This window comes from Papaver somniferum, chromosome 7 (assembly GCF_003573695.1).
Source record: "Papaver somniferum cultivar HN1 chromosome 7, ASM357369v1, whole genome shotgun sequence".
Taxonomy (NCBI): Eukaryota; Viridiplantae; Streptophyta; class Magnoliopsida; order Ranunculales; family Papaveraceae; genus Papaver; species Papaver somniferum.
The window spans coordinates 115,363,807-115,370,898 of record NC_039364.1 but is presented as its reverse complement, the minus strand read 5'-3'; the positions used below and the strand labels follow the sequence as shown (position 1 = coordinate 115,370,898).

The following is a 7,092-nucleotide window of genomic DNA, read 5'->3' as shown; positions in this document are numbered from 1 at the left end:
TTCTTTATTGTCTTTTAATTTATACTCTTTAAACCAAATCCCCCCTTTGTTATTTACTTTATCTTGCTGATCAAATAACCTATCAATTACACAGCTCTCTGTGGGAACGATCTATTACTACCGCTATATTACCAGTTAATTAGTGGGAAATATCTTTATTAATTTATTGTGCCTACGACAACCCATACAGTATTGCATCCTTGGGTTCAATACCAGTTACCGCTCCCATCACTTCTCCTATCTTGCGTGACTGATGAAACATTCATGTGCTCAGGTAACAGAAACTTGAGCTGAATCCAAAATTGTTGGTACCCCCAATGTTTCTCTGTGTAAATCATGCCTGGGATATAATCATGAACAACCAAAAGGTGCTTATTGATGCTCCAAGATCTCTCTTCAATGACTCTGTTTAAATGATCCCACTTGTTAAACTTGAAAATCATCATATTAGGTTCCACTTCTACAATCCTTGAATCTTCAGGAGTCAAGAAATGCCAGGTGAAGATAATATACTTAAAAACAATGTCACAATTCATTCTTCCTTCAATATTGATTTTTCCAATCGCACTTGCTTCCCAATTGGAGTCATCTTCTTACCCATTGTTATTGCTTTGCTGAACAACGACCACTTCATTTGTGTCTCCAAGCTCCAGAGTAGCTTTCTTGAATTTGTTAACTAAATCACCAACCTCACTAGTATTTCCTTCTTCCATTGTGGTAGTAACAATCGAAGGGTTGTCTATATGAAAATAGAAGTTTCTGAAACAAGTAAATTTAGGACGCGAGGTGTTGAAGGAGGTAAAATGGTATGAATAGATAATCAAATTAGGGTTCTGAGGGTAAAAAAAATACTTAAAGGATATATTAGAGATGAATGCGCAAATATATTCTGGCTATTAGTACGTTAACAATAATTTTTGGAATATTTACTTGTTAGGTAAGTATAATAGCTGGCTGATAATATAAACAGTAAAATCAGAAAACAAAATTTCTTCTCGAGTCTGACTTTTTGAATTTTGAATACATTTGAATTGACTTTAGGGCGGGGTAATCTGCTAACGAGTTTAACTGAGTTGAAACAGAACTGAGACCTCTCCGACACAGCACCATGGATACCTTTGATACTAATACAATCAAATATTTTAAGCAAAAGCTTGAAGACATACTCAGCAAACGTTATGATCACAATATATAAAGAGGCAAAATCCATTAGAGATAATCGAAACTGCAAACGCAAAAGAGGAACAAGAATGATTAGTTACACATGAGACTTGATGAAAACAAAATTTTAATGATTGAAAAAACTATGAAATCCATTGTTAAAACAACAGAAAGAACTGATAAGAACAAAAAAAGACAAATAAGTTAAAAAATCAAATTATAACAAAACATAACACAAATCTAAAAAGAAAAAGAGTGAAACTGAAGGTAAAATTTAAGACAGAGTTGACTCAGTTGATCGCCTGATTCTCAGTGCTTTTTGATTTGACACCATTTCAATTTTTTATATTACAAATACAATACAGTAGAAAAATTGTTTAGTCTTGTATTTTCCTCATTGTTTCTATTAATTAATTCTTACTAGTTGATGTATGCTTGTTATGCACTTTGGGTCTATTTGAGAGCTTGGAAATGGGAAAACATAAACTAGCATAGTATATCTTAATTTTATTTATGCTAACCTTGAGATTGATCGATTTGAATGTTGTTTGTCTAAAATTTTATCCAGTCTTGGATTAACTGAACTTGTGTTTGTTTGACACTTAATCTAGCAGTAGATTAACCTTGAGATTGATCAGTTTTAATTCAACTTGTGCAAGTATACCATATATCGAGGTAAACTAATTAAGCAAATAACAAAATAGTTAAAAAACGTGGAGTATGCGGTTCTATCCCAGGTTAGAAAATGAGGAAAGCAGAAGAATACCATAAACCTAATAATTTATCCTCTGAAAACCAATGATGGATTAGCTATCCTTATCCCAAATTGGATTAAAATGAAAACAAATACTTTTCAACCGTTTTTTTGTTGATAACCCAACCTGGATTGGGATATCCAAGTTCGAGTATACCTTGAAGTTAATATATCATTTTGGTTTCGAATAACTACAACACTCTAGGTTGACATTTGTTTTGAATATAATTAGGAATTTTTTTGCATACACCAACTCCAATCATACAGTAACTAACAAAATCTCATGTTTCTAGCGGGAAAAAAATACAACAAGATCTCATTTGCACGACCACGGTTGAGGATTGTTGTTTTGATATTCGACTTGTTATGGTTAAGGAGAAGATATTTTATAGTAGTGCGCATGTTAAAAAAGTTTTGATAATCGACTTGTTATGGTTAAGGAGAAGATATTTTATAGTAGTGCGCATGTTAAAAAAATATGTCAGAGCTAATGGTGATGCAGACTTTATAAAAAAAAAAGAACAAGGATGGAAAACACGAAATAGGTTCAAAATGATTAGATGATATATTTCCTAATTACTAGTAATTACTTTTTTTTTTTGATACGCTAGACTAGTAGTCCCTAAACTATTTCCAAACTCCTTAAATCTTAAACTGGAATGATTTTTGACAATTACGGAGTTCAAACCGTCTGCAGCGGTAGGAGCATGAGAACGGTCAAACTACTTGACCAGTAATTACATTTAGGTAGATACCCCTTATGATATTTCCCATCAGATTTGTTTATTTGAGGATTCCTATTGGAGCTTCCACAAGGCCAACAAATAATGCCTATTCCTATTGGAACTGTCCTAACAAATGGAGTACTATAAACCCAAAGGTCCCAAACCACTAGTTATATGGTCAAGCAGAGTCAAGACTATACTTGACTTTTTATTATAGAATAAATTAAGACTGAGCAAGTAACGCCTCCTCAGACAAAACTCAGTCACAGGAGAAAAAACAAAATCCATGGCTCCCAAGGCAAAAGAGAAACCTAAATCTTCACCACAACAACCAACTGTCGCAATTGAAGATCTCTTTACTAATCTCAATCGTCATGTTCATAATTCAGAATTCGAAAAAGCTGTCAAAATTGCAGATCAAGGTTATCTTTTTCCCCAATCTGATGTTTTTTTTTTTTTTTTTGATAGTTGGATTTTTTGTTTTGTTTGTGTAGTTCTTACAATTGCAGCTGGTGACGAAGATGCTTTAAACTGTAAGATTGTAGCTTTGATTAAAGCTGATAATATAGACCTTGCATTGTCAACTATACAATCTTCAAAAAATGTTACGGTCGATTTTGGCTTTTATAAGGTATGTATTTTGGTTTACTGATTTAACTTTTATTTGAGTAGCTTATACTTGTTAACATTGAGATGTACATAAAAGTTATTGAGTTGATCAACTCCTAGCATAAAAATATCCTAATGTCTAAATTTGATTTACCGAAGTTATAATTTCTAAGATAATGATTTATGAAAATTAGGCACAATTTGGTTCTGTTGTCACTCATATATATGGAGAAGTGCGCATGGTCTGCATTGCAAGTTTTCTTGTTGCAAAGTTTCCTCTACTTAAACATATACCATGTTTGAAATGCCATTCCATGTGTTTAAACTTTAAGGCAATAAGAATGTGTCTAAGATGCACACATACACGCACATGTCCATGGTTGTTTTTTTGTTAAAAGAATGAAGATTACTTTCTTTGAGGAATTTGTGCTGGTCGTTTATAGATTGAGTGAGACATTCTTATTTCGCTGTTGTCTGTTGAAGTTAGCAAAACTCTTTTACATGTGGTAAATGGTTGTCAAAGGGAGTAACTATGTTGTTTCCACGATCTCTCTTCACTGAGAGAGGGGATACATAATTTTTATTTGTTACTCTGTGGAACTTTCTTTTTGTTTATACGTCCATAGGGTGAATTATGGGGGTGACTGAATTGCTTACTGTGTATTTCACTTTTTTGTTTCACTCTCTATGACCCTTTTCTTTTTTTTGTCCTTTCTATTTTCTTATTCAGAAAGGACTCCGTAATCTTCAGTGTAACCTCAAACAGTGTGATTGATTCTATAGCTTTATTTGGCACTGTGAGTAATGATTTGGGTATCATAATGTGCCCAAACTATGAATATCTATCTGATGTAATGCCATGTTTTTGTCATGCAGGCATATTGTTTATACAGACAAAACAAGCTGGATGAAGCTATGGATTCCCTATCAAGCCTGGAGAGGACCTCCGCGACAATGCAATTAGAAACTCAGATTCTTTATCGTCTGGGGAAGATGGAGCCTTGTATGGATCTCTATCAGAAGCTTCAAAATATGAAGATAGACTCCTTAGAAATCAATATTGTGGCTGGTTTAGTATCTCCTGGAAGAGCTTTTGAAGTTCAAGGGACATTGAATGCACTCAAAGTTAAACCAAACAGCAGCTTTGAACTTGCATATAATAATGCTTGTTCTTTGATTGAGAGGCAAAAATATGTGGAAGCGGAACAACAATTGCTCTCAGCCAGAAGGTGCACGTAGATAACTATTAGTTTGTTTGTTCTATATGTTTCCCTTGTTGTACTATATCACTTACATTAGCATTCCATCTTTACTTTAATGAGGAACTCAATGGAATCAAATCCCTTATTTTGACAGAATTGGCCAAGAAACACTAATGGAGGACAATTGGGTTGATGATGAGATAGAGATGGAACTTGCTCCTATAGCCGTGAAGTTGGCATATGTTCGGCAGGTAAAGACATGATTGTATTGGAGAATTTTATTTAATGAAGTAGTACTTTATCTGTTAATAATGCAAATTAAATTTATTTCCAGCTACTTGCACCCAAAAGAAGCCATTGAAACTTACGTGGATATCATAACCCGAAACCTAAGTGACGACTCATCACTTGCAGTGGCAATAAACAACCTTATTGCACTAAAGGGTCCAAAAGATGCATCTGACGGCCTTAGAAAACTTGATAAGCTGATAGAGAAAGGTAATGCAGCACATGGCTTCCAGCTTGCTCGAGGGCTTGATTTGAAGCTATCCTCGAAACAGAAAGAGGCAATATACACTAACCGTGTGCTTCTACTGCTCCATGCATCAAGGTTAGATCAGGTGCGCTGCTACATTCTATCCCTCCCCTCTACTACCTATGAGGTTATCAAATGTTCAGAAAAATTTCTATGTTCCTCTCCTAGAAGAGACGAAAACTGATTTTGGTGTCCTTTTTTTTTCCGTTCTACATTATTGTGAGAAGTTCCAGTATTTGAAATTACACAATAGCTTTAGCTTTGCTTCTTCAAATTTTCTCCTCGATGCACTAATACAGGTTCTTCTTTATTATTCAAGCTATACTCATGCACTTTGCCTGTTTGCGATAAAACTGCAGGCTCGAGAACTGGTAACTGCTTTTTCAGAGGTGTTCACAGGTAGTGTGATGCCAACACTTCTTCAGGCGGCGGTGTTTCTTGAAGAGAACAAAGCCGTAAAAGCTGAAGAGATCCTTGGCCAGTTTGCCAACCAATTCCCATAAAATTCAAAGGTGGCCCTCCTTGCACGTGCTCAAATTGCTGCTGCTGCCAACCATGCTAAGGTAGCTGTAGATTCACTATCCAGGATTCCTGATATACAACACATGCCAGCTACTGTCGCCACACTTGTCTCCCTGAAAGAACGAGATGGGGATATTGATGGTGCAGCTGCAGTTCTGGATTCTGCTATTACTTGGTGGTCTAATGCCATGAATGATGATACCAAGCTTGACGTGATCATGCATGAGGCTGCAAGATTTAAGCTCAAGCATGGGCGAGAAGAAGAGGTAGCCCACTTATACGAAGACTTGTTCAAGAGCCACAAAAGTGTCGAGGCTTTGGTTGAATTGGTTACCACTGCTGCACGAGCAGATGTGGAGAAGGGAGAAACCTATGAGAAAAAGTTAAAGCCGCTGCTGGGGCTTAAAGGAGTGGATGTGGATTCTTTGAAGAAAACATCTGGTGCTAAGCATGTTGAGAATAATGCTGACTTGCGTATTATAGAAGATGAGGATGCAAAGGGCAAAGCAAAATCAAAGAAAAAGAGAAAGCGAAAGCCTAAATATCCTAAAGGGTTTGATCTTAAAAACCCAGGCCCCCCACCAGATCCAAAGCGATGGTTGCCTAAGAGGGAGAGGTCTAGTTACAGGCCGAAGAGGAGGGATAAAAGAGCTCAGATTAGAGGTTCTCAGGGTTCGGTGTCTAGAGACAAGCAGGACACAAGTAATGCAGCATCCAGCAGCACTAACACCAGCAATGCGAAATTAAAATCTAACCAGGCAACAACTACTTCTACAAAACCAGCTGCAGAGCAGTCCAAGCCTTCCTCATCAAGGTCATCAAAAAAGAAGTCAAGACGCTAAATTTCGGCAGATATTGACGTGGAAACAGTTTTGATGAGATAGAATTCCGAGAATTTGACTTTCGTTTATGAATTAGACACGTTTCAAGATTTTATTAACTGGTGTAAATTTTTCTAATTGCTCTATTTCTTGATAGAAGAGAACAGACCCATTTCTGGTTACAATGAATTTTTTTAGCTGGACTTATCATCAGGTTTTGGCGATGACTGATGGTCTATAAAGGATGAACTTTAAAACTTGTCCTGCGTGCAAGGTAAGTGATTTCGACACTCAAAGAACACGATTCCTTCCTTCCTTTGTAGCGGCTCACTTGGAATTGTCTCTAAGGGCTGAACTTCGGACTTAAAAGGTTTAGCCTTTTACATTAGAATTGCGCATATATACTGTATATAAATACGTAGAAATTGACGTTTAGTCCCATTTTTAGTGGGCTTTGGACAGTCTAGTCCTGTCATCTAAAGCCTCGTACTCGGAAGTCCAAATTCATCGAATTCAGAACAGATTAGTCCTTTCTTTTACGATTCAGTTCAAATTGAATTTTTCTAGTGACAAGTATAACCTTCTTATGAAAACCTCGAGTACTCATTCATTTAGCTTCTCTCTTCCTCTTCTCAATCGGCGAATCTTCGATGAAAGAAAAACCAAAGATATCTTCATTTTCTCTTTTCGTTTTTGATGAAAATTTCATCGATTATCTTCTTCATCTCCATCTCTCAAATCGGAAGGTAAGGGTTTCAATTTA

General features: G+C 36.0%; 1 pseudogene; it reads left to right on the top strand.

Annotated features, from left to right (window-relative positions):
• The first annotated feature begins 2,897 nt into the window (after positions 1-2,897).
• Positions 2,898-6,542, top strand: LOC113298204 (annotated as a pseudogene).
• The last annotated feature ends 550 nt before the right edge of the window (positions 6,543-7,092 follow it).